The sequence below is a fragment of the Bombina bombina genome, chromosome 2 (assembly GCF_027579735.1).
Source record: "Bombina bombina isolate aBomBom1 chromosome 2, aBomBom1.pri, whole genome shotgun sequence".
Classification (NCBI taxonomy): Eukaryota; Metazoa; Chordata; class Amphibia; order Anura; family Bombinatoridae; genus Bombina; species Bombina bombina.
Genome location: NC_069500.1, coordinates 1,274,974,061 through 1,274,994,467, shown reverse-complemented (window position 1 = coordinate 1,274,994,467; position 20,407 = coordinate 1,274,974,061). Strand labels below are relative to the sequence as shown.

Below are 20,407 nucleotides of genomic sequence, written 5' to 3'. Positions count from 1 at the left end.
TATGTTTACTTATTATGTTAATTTGTCATGCAATATAAACAGGGTTTACAGTTTGTGGGTTCAGGATTTGACCATAATACTATATACCAAGGGTGTAAGGAGTACTGGTGTGAGACTTCGAGGCCCATTTATCAAGCTCCAGGGCCCGTGTTTCTGGCAAGTCTTCAGACTCACCAGAAACGCAAATTATGGAGCAGAGGTCTAAAGACCGCTGCTCCATAACCTGTCCACCTGTTCTGATGAGGCAGACAGAGATCAACACAATTCAACCCGATCGAGTATGATCAGGTTGATTGACACCCATTGGCCGCGAGTCTGCAGGGGGCGGCGTTGCACCAGCAGCTCACAAGAGCTGCCGGTGCAATGCTGAATATGGAGAGCGTTTGCTCTCCGCATTCGGCGATGTCTGTTGGACCTGATCCGCACTATCAGATTAGGTCCGACAGACCTTTGATAAATAGGCCTCTTCATCTGCTACAAAGGGCTCGATATATCAGCCTCCTCCCTATGACTGCAGGTTCTCACCGGGGAGATTGACAGCTCCTGCCTGCACGTGATTGGCAGTGCGCGGGCAGGACTGCACAAGAGCGCAAAATAGTGCTCGTGTGCAATGTTAAATTCCAGCTGCGGCTTGCTGCCCGCGAGAGGAGAGCTCGGGCAGACAGGGGCGAATATGTACTCCCCTGTCCGTCCTTGATTGATAAAGCGAGCCCAAACTATTCCTTACTCTGCATAAAATACTAGAGTACTCCACACTGCAAATTCCTGTCAGCTGACATCTTTGAGGTTTAAGGGAATTAGATTAAGGAATATGGGGTGGGTAGCATCCTAAACCCCACTAAAATCACAACTAAATGTGCATAGTATCCCTTAGGATATTAAAGTATTTATTAATAATGTGTTAATAAAATGTTTTCCTAAAAAAGAGAGAGAAAATGCATTTTAAGTCCTCTTAGTAATAGTTTTACTAATAGTTAATACTATAGTTTTTCATCACTTTCCCAAAATCGTAGTCAAGTTATGAAATAACAAAGTGGCACATATTACTGATGTGGAATAAAATGCTGAATGTAGGTTATGCAACAGTGATGAGCATGAACAAGTTCCAGTAACAAGTTGACTGGAATGTTTGTTCTCTCTGCCCATTTTTTTCTCTCGGTCCTGATCCCTCCCCGAGTATATTATTACCAAAGCATTGCAAAACAAGCCATTATTGCCTTCAGTTCTTCTGCTGGAATCCAGGCTCTTTCATCTGAAGTATCTAATTAAACAGAGGATTCCCTGATACTAACGAGTGAGACAGGTAATTCTATACTCTTTTTGGAAAAATATTTAGGCTTTAAGAGTTTAGAAATTCATAGATTTTAAAGTTAAGAAGCATATAATTTATTCTGTATTAAAAATAAATATTGCTATTAGGAGCAGGTGGTTAGTTATGAAAGGAAATGTTAACATAAGACTTTGCGGGGGGGGGGGGTTAAGCAGAGAGACAAACAATCTGAGATATATCATAAGCAATAACCTAGAAATACAAGTATTTTTCTTGAATTTTGTGACTGTTTCAAATCCCAATAACATTAATGTGGAAATAATATTTTAACACCATCCATTTCATTTTTTACCCATAAAGTTTTAATTTAGCAAAATACTTAAACGAATTAAAAAACACATGGCAATATTTTTTTCTTCTTCCTATACAACTATATAAAATAAATATCTGTATTATGTGTTTGCTTATTAATAAACTTCTTTTAGTGTTTTTATAATTGATATAGAGATAAAAGATATTGAAATGTAAGTGTATGTTTGTTGAGCTATGTTACATTTTTTTTTAAAAACACACTATTAATGACTGTAACTAAAAGCAACTAACAGTTTAGTACAGAGTTATTCAACCATTTCCTTTTGAGATCACACTCGACTAATTTTTCCCTCTTTCAGGACAGTGAGCTCTATGAGTGAAAATAAAACTCCATTGTGACTTCTGTAATGAAATGTTTGTAATGATTTTTACACACACATATACAGCTGCATTCTTGCTGCTATATTTTTCAAGGGGCATTATTGCAATGTTTATATATATATGGCTGATAATGTTTATGCACTCCCACCATCAAACAATATCCGCCAGGGTGCTTTAATATAATTAAATGAAACGTCACATTTAATAAAGAATTTTGTCACGGATGGCAGAAGACCAGTGAGTGCTTATTTCTACAAATATATATATATATATATATATATATATATATACAGAATTTAAAAATGCCATGCCTACATACAAAATAAAAGTAAAAAGTATTTAAAACAGTCACTTTGAAAAACAACTTGAAAACTCTTGTATGTTTATCTTATTTCCATTAATTGGACTAGTAAATTAGTTTGTCCACTGCCCTAAGCAGCCACTGCCTAATATGTAGTTGGTTGAAGCAATATGCAGCATTAACCCCTTAATGACCACAGCACTTTTCCATTTTCTGTCCGTTTGGGACCAAGGCTATTTTTACATTTTTGAGGTGTTTGTGTTTAGCTGTAATTTTCCTCTTACTCATTTACTGTACCCACACATATTATATACCGATTTTCTCGCCATTAAATGGACTTTCTAAAGATACCATTATTTTCATCATATCTTATAATTTACTATAAAAAAAAATATAAAATATGAGGAAAAAATGGAAAAAAACACACTTTTTCTAACTTTGACCCCCAAAATCTGTTACACATCTACAACCACAAAAAAACACCCATGCTAAATAGTTTCTAAATTTTGTCCTGAATTTAGAAATACCCAATGTTTACATGTTCTTTGCTTTTTTTGTAAACTATAGGGCCATAAATACAAGTAGCACTTTGCTATTTCCAAACCATTTCTTTTCAAAATTAGCGCTAGTTACATTAGAACACTGATATCTTTCAGGAATCTCTGAATATCCATTGACATGTATATATTTTCTTTTAGTAGACAACCCAAAGTATTGATCTAGGCCCATTTTGGTATATTTCATGCCACCATTTCACCGCCAAATGCAATCAAATACAAAAAATCGTTCACTTTTCACAAATTTTTTCACAAACTTTTGGTTTCTAACTTAAATTATTTACAAACAGCTTGTGCAATTATGGCATAAATTGTTGTAAATTCTTATCTGGGATCCCCTTTGTTCAGAAATAGCAGACATATATGACTTTGGCGTTGCTTTTTGGTAATTAGAAGGCCGCTAAATGCCACTGTGCACCACACGTGTATTATGCCCAGCAGTGAAGGGGTTAATTAGGGAGCATGTAGGGAGCTTTTTGGGATAGTTTTAGCTTTAGTGTAGTGTAGTAGACAACCCCAAGTATTGATCTAGGCCAATTTTGGTATATTTTATGCCACCATTTCACCGCCAAATGCGATCAAATTAAAAAAAAAAGTTAAATTTTTCTCAATTTTAGGTTTCTCACTGAAATTATTTACAAACAGCTTGTGCAATTATGGCACAAATGGTTGTAAATGCTTCTCTGGGATCCCCTTTGTTCAGAAATAGCAGACATATATGGCTTTGGCATTGCTTTTTGGTAATTAGAAGGCCTCTAAATGCCGCTGCGCATCACACGTGTATTATGGCTAGCAGTGAAGGGGTTAATTATGTAGCTTGTAGGGAGCTTGCAGGGTTAATTTTATCTTTAGTGTAGAGCTCAGCCTCCCACCTGAAACATCAGACCCCCTGATCCCTCCCAAACAGCTCTCTTCCCTCCCCCACCCCACAATTGTCCCCGCCATCTTAAGTACTGGCAGAAACTCTGCCAGTACTAAAATAAAAGGTATTTGGCCATTTAAAAAAAAAAAAAAAAGCATATTTACATATGCTGATGTGTATGATCCCCCCTTAGACCCCAACCTCACTGATCCCCCACCTAACAGCTCTCTAACCCTTCCCCTCTGCCTTAATGGGCGCCATCTTGGGTACTGGCAGCTGTCTGCCAGTACCCAGTTTTGCAAAAAATTTGCCATTTTATTAAAAAAAAAGCCATTTTCTGTAGTGTAGCTTTCCCCACCACCAAGACCAACCCCCCACCCCTTCCAGATCCCTTAGATTATATTTATACTTTTTACTTTATGTTTTTCTGTAGTGTAGCGGTTCCCACCCGCTCCCGCCCTGTGCACGCGCCCGCCCTCCAACCCCCGTGCATGCGCGCGCCCCCGTGCGCGCCCCCGTGGGTCCCGCCCCCGATCCCGCCCCCCTCCACTCCATACACAACATTGATGGCCGCCCACCCGCCTCCCACGTAAGCTCCCACCCACCAACGATACCGGCCATCGATGTCCGGTGCAGAGAGGGCCCCAGAGTGGCTCTCTCTGCATCGGATGGCCAAGGGGGGTTATTGCAGGATGCCTCCATATCGAGGCATCACTGCAATAACCGGAAAGCAGCTGGAAGCGAGCAGGATCGCTTCCAGCTGCTTTCCAGACCAAGGACGTACGCCACACGTCCTCGGTCATTAAGTGTATTTTTTTTGAGGACGTGTAGCGTACGTCCTTGGTCGTTAAGGGGTTAAAGAAACTTAGGTTTCAGAATTTGCTTTTCAGACTATTTTTTCTTTTTTTAAATTTCAAAGCTTTATCTATAGCTCTCTACAGATACACATGAAAATATCTTAACAGTGAAAATAAAGTTATACATAGAGATACATAGTTGAATATGTATATATAAACTGTATTAACAAATTCTACTGTGAGTTATGATTACAATGTCTTACTATTAATTATCCAAGAGTAGTGTCAATACATTTAATGGTTCTCTCTCTCGTCTCCTACCACCCGTCTCAATAATGGTCAGGCTTTAAAAAAGATCTGCACTACTTCAAAATAGTCTAAAAAGAAATTAGGGAGCTCTCTCCATCTGTTGCTTCCCAAGGTTCCCAAATATAATAGTAAAGATCAGATTGAAGTTTAGAATTGTAAACATATGCTTCCATTATCTTTAAATATTTAAGCCTTTTAAGGTAGGGTCTGTTGCTTCCAACATTTGGCTATGGAGAGTTTGGTCGCCATGAGACTATATATTAATAACTGTCTCTTATACTTTGGGATCTTTTTTAGATATAAGTGTAACAGAGCCAGGGTGAGGTTATCTACAAGGTCCCATTTATGACATAATTGCTGAATCTTAAGCCATAAAGGTATAATCTTGGGACAATGCTACCATATATATAAATGGTCTCCAACCAAGTCACAACCTCTCCAACATATCGGTGGGGCAGTCGGGAATATTCTGTGTAATTTCAATAGGACTAAGTGCTGTTGGTTAAAATATTGTAAAACAGCTGAAATAGAGTGGTGCAGTGGATAGTTTCCCATGGAAATCTGATGGCGTCGCTCCAGTTCTTATCGCTAAGGTCCAGTGAGAGGTCGGTCTCCTAAGCTTGTATGTATTTTGTTTTAATTAGACTAGGGCAATTTTGTAGCCATTTATAATGAGCAGACAATGCCATCTGTAGACCAGCTACCCAGCATGTCTCCCATATGCTTTTAAGGCTGTTTTACTGCTCATAATTAGACATTCTAGATTATAATCTCAAAGTGTTTCTTTAGTTTGGATAATTGTAAGCAGACTGAAATAATAGGATGTGTTCATGTTGGCTAACTATGATCATAACATTCCAGAACCATTCTGTTTAAACCAGTTATTCTCAGTGAGAATTAATGTAAAGTAAAACAAATATTAACTGGCATGGATTTGTATATCAAAACTACAAAAATTGACTTAACCCCTTCACTATCAGTACTTTTCAGAAAATAACTTGCCCAAAATACCGAATTTTTTTTAGCATTTTTATTATCACTCCATTTAAACTGAAATAGAGCCTTGTTTTTTTATTTACCTGTCAAAACTAAATATATATTTTTAAGTCCAACCCAAGGTATTGATCTAGGTCCATTTCAGTATATTTCATGCCTCTATTTCACAGCCGATCATATAAAAAAGTTTCCACAAATTTTGTTTTTCTTACTGAAATTATGGCACAAATGATTGTAAAAGCTTCTCTGTGATCCCCTTTGTTCAGAAAAAGCCGACATACATGGCTATTTTCTATTTTCTGCAGTGTAGGATCCCCCCTTACCCTCCAACCACCCTGATCCCTCCCAAACAACTCTCTAACCCTCCCCCTCTAACTAGTGTCCATGATCTTAGATACTGACAGCTGTATTCCAGTACCTATAAAATATATATATATATATATATATATAAACAACAAAAAACAAACAGAGACGCACTCGCCGGGTCTTAGCAAATTAGTGTGTTTAATACACCGTAACAAGTAGGACGGGGCTAACTACCCCGAAACGTCACTACTTGTTATGGTGTATTAAACACACTAATTTGCTAAGACCCGGCGAGTGCGTCTCTCTTTTTTTGTTTATATGTTCTCTTTAGATGCACCCCGGGCACCTGCTGCCTATTTGTTACAGTGAGTGCAGAGCTCTGGGACTGTTATATATATATATATATATATATATATATATATATATATATATTTTATTTTTTTTCTATTGACAAAAAATGTGGAGACAAACAATCTCCCTAGGATAAAAGCCAAAACATCTTATGTATAACACAGAATTTAACATACAAATATAATCAATTGCCTCTGAGCCATTACAAACTCGCAACATGCAGTGTGCTTTCAAACAGTGATGAGCATATGCAGGGCTACAACACACCTGGGGCTAACGGGGACTGAGGGCTTGGCCTCTCCTGCCCTTAAATAACAAGCCAGGAGCCCAGATCAAAGAACACTATGTGTTAGACTACAGAGGTAGCATAAATCCAGGCAGATGTAAGGTAGCAATGATGCAAGTCCTAGTCTTAGCTGTAATGGAAAAGATCTGGTATGGGGCTGGGTCCTCAGCTGCAAAAGTACTCCAGGAGACTTCAATGCGGTCAATGAAATTCCAAGTTCCTTTCTTACTCCACACTCCGGGGATCCGCTTGGCAAGACACTCTCCGCAATCAGTCGCACGCTGCTCAGCTCAGAGATGACGTCACAGGCTCCAGGGTAGTCTGTGTGAATAAGCAACTTCCATAGACGATTAGAACAGGACCGCTACAAAAGTTAGAGGAGTCCCAGTACTCCAAGATAAGTAAATAGAAAAAAAAGGGGGTCATAGCAGTCCAAATAATAAAAATCAAAAAAGTTTATTTGAACATCGTTAAAAAAACATAATAGGCAGGCTCCCAAACAGAGGGTAGAGAGAAAAAAAGAGTCTGGCCGGTTTCGGTCCCACAGACCGTATTCATAGACATAAAAGTGTAGCACAGGTGTACATAATTTAAAACCAGAAAACCACTCCTATTGGGGGTACCTTAACAATCCCATTAACCCTATAAATGCAAAACAGTAAATTTTAAAAGTTTTGAATATTTTGAAGATTGACAATGTTTAAGAAAAAGAGGGGTAAAAAGACATAAGAAGGAAATGCACAAGGTACAATACAATACAATACAATGGTAAACATATAATATATACAAAACCCGATCACTTATTCGTGAATATATAGATATTTGTATACATATGCATAAGGAGATAAATAAGGATGTGCAATACAACGCAAAACAATGCAATGGTAGACAAATAATTTATACAAAGCCAGATCACATTTTAGTTGATATATGGGCATATGTATATGTATATATGATGAAAATAGTGAAGGATATAATGTACATATCTACAGGGAATGGAAGAAAACAACCAAACAAACATATAGAACCATAAAGTTGGTAATGGAAAATCACATACAGAGGCATGTCACAGATAAATAAACAGACAAGTGAATCATAATAAAAAACCCCAGTGTCTAAGTATAAAACCAATACCATAAAGCTAAACAGGCCACATAAATATAACAAGAGAGGAAAATGGTGTACAAAACACCAAATAAACAACCATAATAATAACGGTAGACTGATACTGATGAATATTGAACAAAAGGGGATTCAACCAGTTAAGAATTGAACAAACCTGATCCCAAATAGAACCTCATCTATGCCAGTAATTTATGATATCAAATTCGGAGTTGAATCCCACAGGTGACAGACTATTTAATCTATGTATCCAGTAAATCTCCTGTCTACATACGATCTGGAATTTATCACCACCCCTTGGTGGCTTCATGATCTGTTCAATAGCCTGCCACCTGATGTAATTCACACTCCCACCATGTACCTCCAAAAAATGCCTAGATAGAGCAGATACAGCTGTTTCATTCATAATATATGAGAGGTGCTCCCTAATACGGGTACCCACCTCTCTAGTAGTTCTACCAACGTATTGCTTGGAGCAATTAACACATTCACAAGCTAAATCACAAACTTGTTTCTGCACTTCACAAAGCCTCTAGTCTCAAAAGTCTTTGAAGTAGTGGCAGATCCAAAAGTAGTGGAAACATTCATATGGTCACAGGACCTACAAGATTTTTTGCCACATTTAAAGGTCCCTTTAAAATGCAACCAAGAACTCCTGGATCCATCACTTCTGAGCAGACTGGGGATAGTAAATTACCAAGAGAGAGATTCTTCCTGTAGACAAAACCACAGCCGTCCTCTATAGACTGATGTAATTGTCTATCGCCCATGAGTATAGGCAAGTTCCTCTTAATGATAGAACACACCTGATTATACGGATTAGAGTAAGCCGTAATGAACAAAGGTTTATGTTTCCCTTCAATGGGAGAACCTTGATCTTTTTTTGTTTTGGGAATAAACAAATCACCCCTATTCATCTTAAGAATTTCATGAAAGCTCTCTCAACAGTTTTCTTAGGATATCCCCTGTTCTGGAGACGTCTAGTTAGATCTCTACTTTCCAGCAAGAAATCACAATCATTAGAGAAATTGCGCTTGACCCGCATAAACTGCCCTTTTGCTATTACTTAAAAACATGTTGAGGATGGCCACTGCGGGCATGCAAAAGGGAATTGCCAGAAATAGGTTTCCTATAAGGTAGAAAATACTCTCCTGTTGGTAATATCTGCATTGAGGGTAATGTCCAAATAGTCAATACAGGTCTTATTTTACTCAAAGTTGAACTGAAATCCACACTGGTTATCATTTAGATAATGAGCACTTCACTATTTTCATCATATATACATACAGTGGGGCAAAAAAGTATTTAGTCAGCCACCAATTGTGCAAGTTCTACCACTTAAGAAGATGAGAGAGGCTTGTAATTTTCATCATAGGTATACCTCAACTATGAGAGTCAAAATGTGGAAACAAATCCAGACAATTACATTGTCTGATTTGGAAAGAATTTATTTGCAAATTATGGTGGAAAATAAGTATTTGGTCACCTACAAACAAGCAAGATTTCTGGCTCTCACAGACCTGTATCTTCTTCTTTAAGATGCTCCTCTGTCCTCCACTCATTACCTGTATTAATTGCACCTGTTTGAACTTGTTATCAGTATAAAAGACACCTGTCCACAACCTCAAACAGTCACATTCCAAACTCCACTATGGTGAAGACCAAAGAGCTGTCGAAGGACACCAGAAACAAAATTGTAGACCTGCACCAGGCTGGGAAGACTTAATCTGCAATAGGCAAGCAGTTTGGTGTGAAGAAATCAACTGTGGGAGCAATAATTAGAAAATGGAAGACATACAAGACCACTGATAATTTCCCTCGATCTGGGGCTCCACGCAAGATCTCACCCGTGGAGTCAAAATGATGACAAGAACGGTGAGCAAACATCCCAGAACCACATGGGGGGACCTAGTGAATGACCTGCAGAGAGCTGGGACCAACGTAACAAAGGCTACCATCAGTAACACACTACGAAGCCAGGGACTCAGATCCTGCAGTGCCAGACGTGTCCCCCTGCTTAAGCCAGTACATATCCGGGCCCGTCTGAAGTATGCTAGAGAGCATTTGGATGAACCAGAAGCGGATTGGGAGAATGTCATATGGTCAGATGAAACCAAAGTAGAACTGTTTGGTAGAAACACAACTTGTTGTGTTTGGAGGAGAGAGAACACCATACCTACTGTGAAGCATGGGGTGGCAACATCATGCTTTGGGGCTGTTTCTCTGCAAAGGGAACAGGACGACTGATCCGTGTACATGAAATAACAAATGGTGCCATGTATCGTGAGATTTTGAGTGCAAACCTCCTTTCATCAGCAAGGGCATTGAAGATGAAACGTGGCTGGGTCTTTCAGCATGACAATGATCCCAAACACACCGCCCGGGCAACGAAGGAGTGGCTTCGTAAGAAGCATTTCAAGGTCCTGGAGTGGCCTAGCCAGTCTCCAGATCTCAACCCCACAGAAAACCTTTGGAGGGAGTTGAAAGTCTGTGTTGCCCAGCGACAACCCCAAAACATCACTGCTCTAGAGGAGATCTGCATGCAGGAATGGGTCAACATACCAGCAACAGTGTGTGACAACCTTGTGAAGACTTACAGAAAACATTTTACCTCTGTCATTGCCAACAAAGGATATATAACAAAGTATTGAGATGAACTTTTTATTGAGATGAACTTTTGATATTGACCAAATACTTATTTTCCACCATAATTTGCAAATAAATTCTTTCCAAATCAGACAATGTGATTGTCTGGATTTGTTTCCACATTTTGTCTCTCATAGTTGAGGTATACCTATGATGAAAATTACAGGCCTCTCTCATTTTCTTAAGTGGGAGAACTTGCACAATTGGTGGCTGAATAAATACTTTTTTTCCCCACTGTATACATATGCCCATATATCCACTAAGATGTGATCTGGTTTTGTATAAATTATTTGTCTACCATTGCATTGTTAGCATTGTATTGCACATTCTTATGTATCTCCTTATGCATGTGTATACATATATCTATATATTCACGAATAAGTGATCTGATTTTGTATACATTATATGTTTACCATTGTATTATATTGCATTTTCTTATGTACAGTATCTTATTATGTCTTCTTACCCCTCTTTTTCTTAAACATTGTCCGTCTTCAAAATTTTCAAAACTTTTAAAATTTAATGTTTTGCATTTATAGGGTTAATGAGATTGTTAAGGTACCATCAATAGGAGTGGTTTTCTGGTTTTAAATTATGTACACCTGTGCTACACTTTTATGTCTATGACTACGGTCTGTGGGACCGAAACTGGTCAGACTCTTTTTTTCTCTCTACCCTCTGTTTGGGAGCCTGCCTATTATGTTTTTTTAAACGAGGTTCAAATAAACTTTTTTTTATTTTTATTATTTGGACTGCTATGACCCCTTTTTTTTTTCTTTTTTTTTTTCTATTGTTTAACCCCGTCTGATAGTAACACACACAGCAAGGATTTTAACCACTTTCCTTCTAGTTACACATATACAAAAGGGGGTGTAACCCTTTGCTGATAACAACTTACATACATAGAAGCAATTTAAACCCTTTCTACTAGTAATATACACAGAACAGATGTTTAAACTCCCTTTACATCAGTAATATATATCTACTTTCTAGGGGGTCTTTCTTATAATACCTGGTATCTAGAAGGGAAATGTTTTTTCCATGTTATCCACCAGACACCAGGAAGGTTTACTTATTCTAAGGGGTACAAATCCAGACTAGCAGAGATTACAAGTGAAGTGCAAACATATAAGCACTATTGAGCATTAACACTGCTCAAGTTAAATCAATAGTGCTTTTATTCTTACGCTCATGTTACAAGTTGAGAGTAAAATGTTAGCAATCGATTGAAATCCTCTGGTGTGCTAAAATTTAGAAGTCGGATTGCACAGCTGCCCTAAATCACTCACTCAATAGACTTCTAGGGGCACTACAGAATTCTCAGCTTCTGGCTTTCGCTTAGACACTAACCCGAATGTTCACTAAGCCAAAGGTGCATTTAGAAATAGTAGAAATAGCTTTGTTTTTCACTCAGTATACATTTTAAATATATATATAATATATATATAAACACATTGTCATAAACTAAATCCCTTTTAAACACATTTTACATTTTTTTTTAATGAAAATTGTATATATTTTTATGTATAAATATGAGTGTAATACTTTATTGAATATGTTTGGTTATACTTTTATTCTAGCCCTAACACTGTATTTCAGATCTCTTGTTGGCCTGAATTTTTTTAGAGCTCAAGTGCAACACATAATTCACCACTTGTAATCCAAGCGAGTGTTCGCGCTATCCATTATATATAGGGCGTGCTATAAACATATCCTCACTAAAATTATATGGTAAAACTTTTTTTCATCATGGACTTCATGGATATCAGATTGTGCACTTTTGTTAGCTCGGGCCCTTGATATTGATAGCATATCCTGCACTATCAACAGCTTTCCACTGCGGGGTGTCAAAAGACTCAATATTTGCCGATAGATTGATAGACTTGATTATTGGAAAAGATATTTGAATCTATATTTGCAGCTTTTCCACATGATTGTAAAAAAAATTTTACTCGCTATAACCTGCATTGTGTCTGGTCAATGTACACAAGCACTGGTACCAGAGGGTTAAATGACCACTAAATATTATTATTATCGGTTATTTGTAGAGCACCAACAAATTCTGCAGAGCTATAAACATAGGTGGTATACAAGGAAACATTTATAGGGATCAAATGGGTAGAGGGGCCTGCCAAGAGTCGCACTGTTGTAGTCAGCTCTTAAGAAGGTGATCTACAAACAGCTGGGCTCTTAGGCTTAAAGGGACATTAAACCCAAATTTTTTCTTTCATAATTTAGACAGAAAATACAATTTTAAACAACATTCCAATTTACTTCTATTATCTAATTTGCTTCATTCTTTAGATATCCTTAGTTAAAGAAATAGCAATGCACACGGGTGAGCCAATCACATGAGGCATCTATGTGCAGCCACCAATCAGAAGCGATTGAGCCTATCTAGATATGCTTTTCAGGAAAGAATATCAAGAGAATGAAGCAAATTAGATAATAGAAGTAAATTAGAAAGTTGTTTAAAATGGTATTCTCTATCTGAATCATGAAAGAAAATATTTGGGGGTTCAAGGGGATAGCAATGAAGGAGAGGAACTGGTATAACGAAAGGTTAGTGTAGGTTGTATGCATCCCTGAACAGTAGAGTGTTTAGGGAGCGCTTGAAACTTTCAAATCTAGGGGAAAATCATGTGGAGTGAGGCAGAGAGTTCCACAAGATGGGAGCCAGTCTGAGAAGTCCTGTAAGCGGGAATGTGAGGAGGAAACAAGAGAGGAGGAGAGAAGGAGGTCATGAGCAGAGCGAAGGGTACGGGAGGTAGAGTATCTGGAGACAAGGTCGGAGATATTGGGGGGAGCAATGCAGATGAGGGCCTTGTATGTCAGAGTCAGAATTGTGTGTTTAATCCTGGATGCAAGAGGAAGCCAGTGAAGGGATTGGCAGAGAGGTGCAGCAGATGAAGAGCGACGTGTAAGGAAGATGAGCTTGGCAGAGGCATTTATTATGTATTATAAAGGAGCTAGGTGGCAGCAAGGGAGACCAGAGAGGACAGAATTGCAGTAGTCAAGGCGGAAAAGGATGAGAGAGTGGATTAAAATCTTAGTTGTGTCTTGTGTAAGGAAATGTCTAATTTTAGAGATGTTTTTAAGGTGGAAGTGGCAGGATTAAGCCAAGGACTGAATGTGAGGAGCGAAAGAAAGATCTGAGTCAAATGTGACCCCAAGACATCGGGCATGTGGGGTAGGGGTAATGATGGAGTTGTCTGTTATAGATAGATTGGGAGTGGAGATTTTGGAAGAAGGGGGAAAATAAGGAGCTCAGTTTTGGAGAGATGTAGCTTAAGGTAGTTAGAGGACATCCAGGAAGAGATGTGAGAAAGACAGTTAGTGACACAGGTTAACAAGGAAGGAGATAGGTCTGGTGCAGAGAAGTAGATTTGGGTGTCGTCGGCTACAAATGATATTGGAACCCGTGGGACCTTATTAGGGAACCTAATGATGACGTGTAGATTGAGAAGAGAAGGGGACTGAGGACAGAGCCTTGCGGTACCCCGACAGAAAGTGGTGACGGGGCAGAGGAAGCCCCAGAGAAGGCTACACTAAAGGTAAGGTTAGACAGGTAGGAAGAGAAACACAAGAGGGCTGTGTCACAAATGCCAAAGGATTGAATGGTTTGGAGCAAAAGAGGGTGGTCAACAGTATCAAAGGTTGCGGACAGATCAAGGAGGATAAGCACAGAGAAGTGGCCTTTTGATTTTGCTGTAAGTAGGTCGTTGGTAACCTCAATGATTGCTGTCTTTGTGGAGTGATGGGGACGAAATCTAGATTGCAGTGGGCCAAGGAGGGAGTTTAATGTAAGGAAATGGGAAAGGCATGCATATGCTAGCTTGCTTTGAGACAAGAGGGAGTAGGAAAATAGGGCAGTAGTTGGATGGGGAGATTGGATCGAGAGAAGACTTTTTGAGGGTAGGTGTGACCATTGCATGTTTTAGAGATGAGGGGAATATACCGGTGCTAAGGGAGAGGTTGAAAATATGTGTGAGTATAGGGGTACGGGTAGAAGAGAGGGAAGGGAGTAGCTGTGAGGGGATAGGGTCAAGGAGACAGGTAGTGAGGTGAGAGCCTAGTATAAGTGCAGAAACATCTTCCTCAGTAACAGGGGAGAAAGATTTTAATTTATGGCTATGTGGGTTGTGGTTGATTGTGAGTGTTTGAGGGGGTGAGAGAATGGAAGTATGTTGAGAGCTGATTTCGTTTCTGATGGAGTCGATTTTGTTATTGAAGTAGCTGGCAAAATCTTGAGAGAAGTTGTATTAGGAGGTGGGGGTGAGCGGAGAAGAATATTGAAAGTGGAGAACAGACGTTTTGGGTCTAAAGAAAGAGTATAGAGTAGAGAAGTAATGTTGTTTATAAAGATTAAGGGCAGAGTAGTAGGAGTTCAAGATGAACTTGTAGTGGAGAAAGTCAGCTGAACTTTTACGAGCTATGGTAAGAGGGGCCAGAATGTCAAGGACCGATGTAAGGGTGGAATTATAGTGGCAGATAGATTGGTCATGGCAGGAAAAGGAGGTGATGGATGAGAGGAGAGGTTCAAGGGAATTAGCAAGCTGTTCCTGATCTAATGACATAATGCTTCTGTGAAGTTTGGTTTGAGGAGTAGAAGGAGGGAGAGTTGTAAGGGAGGGATGTGATGTTTCAAGTGAGGAGATGGTGGTCAGATGGTGGTGAGAAAGAAGAAAAGGGGAGTTTGTGAAGTTTGAAATAGTTCATTGATAGCTAAAGATGAGGTCAAGGGAGTGACCATCTTTGTGGGAGAATCAGTCCATTGTGACAACCTGAGAGAGGAAGTGAGTTGCAGTTGTTTTGCAGAGGAGGCAGTGGGATTGTCAAGAGGGAGGTTGAAGTCACCAAGAATGAGGGCAGGGGTGTCTGAGGAAAGGAAATAAGGTAGCCAGGCAGCCAAGTGATCTAGAGATTGAGTTGAGGAGCCAGGGGGTCGGTATATGACTGCAACACGTATAGAGAGGGAAGAAATTAAGCAAATCATGTGGGTTTCGAATGAGGGAAATGTGAGGGAAGAGATGGGATGTATTTGTTGAAAGGTGCAATGAGAGGAAAGTAAACTACCTTCACCACCTCCTTGTCTATTACCAGACCTAGGAGTGTGGCTGAAGTGGAGACCCCCATGTGACAGAGCAGCGGTGGATTCTGTGTCTAAGAGAGAGAGACAGGTTTCTGTTACCCAGAAGGTCGAGGGAGCGGGAGATAAAGAGATAATGGATAGAAGTGAGCTTGTTGCAAACAGAGCAAATGTTCCAGAGTGCACAAGTGAAGGGGGTAGTGGCTTTAGATACAAGAGGAATGTGAGTAAGGTTACCAGAGTTTTGTTTTCTGAGTATATGGAAGGGTACACATGCTTTTGCACGGCTAGGAAGTCATTGGGGACCAGGATTAGGGGAAATGTCACCAGCAGCTAGTATAAGCAAGAGGGAGAGTGACATGAGATGAGATGCAGATTTGCAGTAATGAGACGAGGTGCAGGGGGAAGAGAAAGTACAAAAGTAAGGTGAGTTTAAGAGAGATGGGCTAATGAACAGAGCAGGTGGTGAGGGGGAAGGAGTAAAAGAATAAAGTAGTTTGATATAGAAACAAGAGGTAGCAAAAAGGAATATGACGATATTGAGCATTTTTACAAATGAGGGAACCAATTAAACACATAAAACACAGTATTGCAGCAGTACTTGCATAAGGAAACAATTCGATATTTAAAACACAATATTACAAGAGTTCTTGCCTTATGTCTTGCCCCTTGTCCAATCCTTGTTCAATTCTTGCATAATTCTTATCTTAGAACAGTAGATTTGCTTAATCAACAAATGCATGATAAAAAGACAATACAATAGCACTTAGTCTGAACTTCAAATAAGAAGTCGATTTTTTTTCTGACGAAATTTCAGTTATGACTATTTCTATTCCCCCTGTATCATGTGACAGCCATCAGCCAATCACAAATGCATAAACGTATAGTCTGTGACTTCTTGCACATGCTCAGTAGGAGCTGGTGACTCAAAATGTGTAAATATAAAAAGACTGTGCACAGTTTGTTAATGGAAGTAAATTGAAAAGTTGTTTAAAATTGCTGCTCTAGCCGAATCATAAGAGTTTAATTTTGACTTAAGTGTCCCTTTAATATGCAAGTTAGTAGACAAAGGGTCATGTAAGCTTGGTCTCACAGCATTTTCTCTGCTAGCAAATATTGTGAAGTTTAACATAACATTTTCCATTTACTGTGATCATTTGGTGTCTAATGCAAATGTAGTAGATAATAATGCAGCATAATGGAAATTAATAGCTTAGAGACATCTGTTTATTGCTAATTATGTAAAAGTATCAAAGGCTGTTCTCATGATTTAAATGATTGTTCTGCATACAGTACAATTCCTAAAAGCCTAGTGCATTCAACATGTAGGCTTCATACCCAGTCCCTATGGCCAGACATTTCTAACAAAGTCCCAATAAATTTGATAAAGCTTTATTCAAGAGGAACATAAAATCCATCCTTATGATTATCTTGATTGTCCTGTAAAATCCTTATCACTTTTCTTATGTTTGATTGTTTTGTTTCTGTTAATTTCATAGTGATGATGTGGTAAACAAAATTTTGTTTAAAACAAAAATACAAGAGCAAGTTACGTTGTATGAAGATATGAAATACATATTAACACACCCACATTTTGCAAAGAAGCATTTCTATGTGTCCTTTGTGCTCTGAACAAGAGAAGCATGATGGGATTTTGAGAAAAATGCATTATACAAAATAGATCACACTACATACTGCTTGTCCTAAGATTAACCCCTTAGTGATGGCCACCGTACAGGATACAGAACCGCCACTTTGGTCCTCTGTCATTAATTCAGAAACACTATTCTTAAGGGGTTAAATAATGTGTCCATCCACTACTGACAGTATATTGTAGATGGTAAAAGACTGGTAACATATTTGCTGTATGGCTGATAAGACAAGATTTCTGTTAAATGCATTCATATAAGAGGAGGCCTTCAAGGGCTTAGAAATTAGCATATGGTGTAGCTTTCAGTAAAGAATACCAAGAGAACAAACCAAATTTGATAATAAAAGTAAATTGGAAAGTTGGTTAAAATTTCATGCCCTATCTGAATTATGAAAGTTTAATTTTGACTAGATTGTCCCTTTAAAGGGACATTGTATTTAGAAAAGAAAATCCAGCACTGAGGAGTAGTTAATTATTATATAACATTTTGCTTAATAATGCATTACCAAATCAGAACAGCTTGGGAGAAAAACACAATACGGCTATAATATTTTGTTAAATAACATGGTGTTGTTAAACAATATGAAAAAGTTTGTTGAACAATCATTCAAACATATAATTAAAAAAAAAGACATTTGTTTCCAATTTTCTTCTATTTCTTTTGGTATAATTTGTTGAAACTTAGCAAACTTAGAAACTTATCTGTACGCGTATACTGAGAAAGGTTCAAGAGTTTGCACACTATTTTCATAATGCTGTTAAAAACACTGCTTGAATATAATGCTCAAGATATATTTAAAGGGACATGAAACCCATTTTTTTCTTTCATGATTCAAATAGAGAATACTATTTTAAACAACTTGCCATTTTACTTCTATTATCAAATTTGCATCATTCTCTTGGTATCCTTTGTTGAAGACGCATCAGTGCAATATTAGGAGCTAGCTGAACACATTGGGTGAGTCAATGACAAGTGGCATATATGTGCAGCCACCAATCAAGAGCTAGCTCCCAGTAAAGCATTGCTGCCCCTGAGCCTACCTAGGTATGATAGGATTCAAAGCATATAATACAATAGAAGTAAACTAGACAGTTGTATAAAATTGTATGCTTTATCTCAATCATTAAATAAAAAGTTTTGTTTTTGTTTTATAAATTGTATATTTAATGGACAGTAAAGTAAAATAAAACTTTCATGATTCAGATAGGGCATGAAATTTTAAACAACGTTCCAAAATACTTCTATCATCAAATTTGTTTGTTCTCATAGTATTCTTTGTTAAAAAGCTAAACCTAGGTAGGTTCATATGCTAATTTCTAATACCTTGAAGGCTGCCTCTTATCTAAGTGTATTTGGACAGTTTTTCACAGCTAGAGAGCGCTAGTTCATGTGTCCCAGATAGATAACACTGTGCTCACTCCTGTGGATTTGCCTAGGAGTCAGCACTGATTGGCTAAAATGCAATTCTGTAAAAAAACTGAAATAAGGGTGCAGTCTTCTGAGGCTTAGATACAAGGTAATCACAGAGGTAAAAAGTATTTAAATATAAGAGTGTTGGTTATACAAAACTGGGGAATGGATAATAAAGGGATTATTTATGTTTTAAAATAATAAAAATTCTGGAGTAGACTGTCCCTCTGTTTTCCTCTTTGCATCCCACGTATAGTGATGTAGAGTATGTTGATTTATTCAGAAATTAACAAAGTGCATGGGGTCCATTAAAGGGATGGTAAATCCTAGCGTTTGTGAAACGCTAGGATTTACCATTGGAACAAATAAAGGGGACTTTCAGTCATGAAGTATAAAACACTGTGCAGGGAACACTTCTTTAAAAATAAAGGAACTATCAGCATGAAGTATTTAATACTTCATGACTGAAAGTCCCCCTTTATTTGTTCCAATGGCATTTCACAAACGCTAGGATTTACCATCCCTTTAATATCTGAAAAAAACATCATTTTTTAGGAAGCCTCCTAAGAAAGGAGAAAAGAAGTTTGAATTAAATTCATTGGCCAGTTGTTGGCTGAATATTTTCATTATGTTGTTTAGTTAAGTCATATTTTGTGTGAATATGTAAACATCAATGGGAGTGAACATTCCTTTGAAGGTCATACATGTTTGAGATGGTTTTTGGAGCCACATGACCTCAGATCTGGTAGGATTAATTTTATATCTTCCAAAGAAACCAAAATGTGTACGTTGGTCATAGCGTATTAATTTACTCCTATGTGTCATCATTCAGAAAATACTTAAAGGAACAGTAAAATCAAAATAAAAAATAGATTGGATAGAGCATGGCATTTTAAACAGGTTTCCAGTTTTTTTCTTTTATCAATTTTGCTAAGTTTTCTTGGTATCCTTTGTTAAAGATTAATCCTTGGTGAGCTTAGGAGCGTGCATGTGTCTTTAGCCTTCTGGCAGTACTGTTTGCAACACTGTTTTCAAATACTGCTGCCATAGACTGTTAAAGACAAATGCACGATCCCAAGCTCCTATTAGCCTACCTAGATTAACTCTTCAAAAAAAGATACAAAAAGAGCAAAGAAAATTTAATAATAGAAGAATTTTGAAAAGTTATTTAGAATTGCATGCTCTATGTGAATTGTGAACATTTATTTTAAATGCACTGTCCCTTTACAAGTTGTATATTTACTGTGATTTACTTTGTTCTGTTGGTATCCTTTGTTGAAAAGCATACTTCGGAAAGCTCGGTAGCAACAATGAAGTATTGGCTACTCACATATGACCCTTGTGATTGGCTCACTAGGGGCGCGATCCGATATAGATCGTAGTTTGCGGCGCAAGCGAGGGAACCGGCGTCGCCCGCAGTTTCAGCTCGCAACTCGAGCTATCCCATATATGGCGCCGTCAGATGCTAACGTGCCGTAAGTCTGACAAACCAGCGATGTCCAGAAATCTGCGCAAGTACAAATTTTCTGGCGTCGCCAGTGACTTACGGCACGTTAGAAACTGCCGGCGCCTACAAAACCTGACTAAAGTCTAAATCACCCGCACTGTCTAACACGCCTCCCTAACATAGCCCGACACGTCTAACCCTCTATCCGCTATCCCCCCTCACTAGCCTAACAATAAAATATGTATTAACCCCTAAACCGCCGCTCGCGGAGCCCGCCGCTACCTAATAAAGTTATTAACCCCTAAACCGCCGC

General features: G+C 38.3%; 1 protein-coding gene across 1 annotated transcript in view; it reads left to right on the top strand.

Moving 5' to 3' along the window:
* Positions 1 to 1,174: 1,174 nt before the first annotated feature.
* Positions 1,175 to 20,407, top strand: part of SOD3 (superoxide dismutase 3) — a 31,728-nt gene continuing 12,495 nt past the window's right edge. The window contains exon 1 of the mRNA XM_053704091.1: positions 1,175 to 1,303. The gene's annotated coding sequence lies outside the window, so the exon portion shown is untranslated. The remainder of the gene's footprint in view (positions 1,304 to 20,407) is intronic.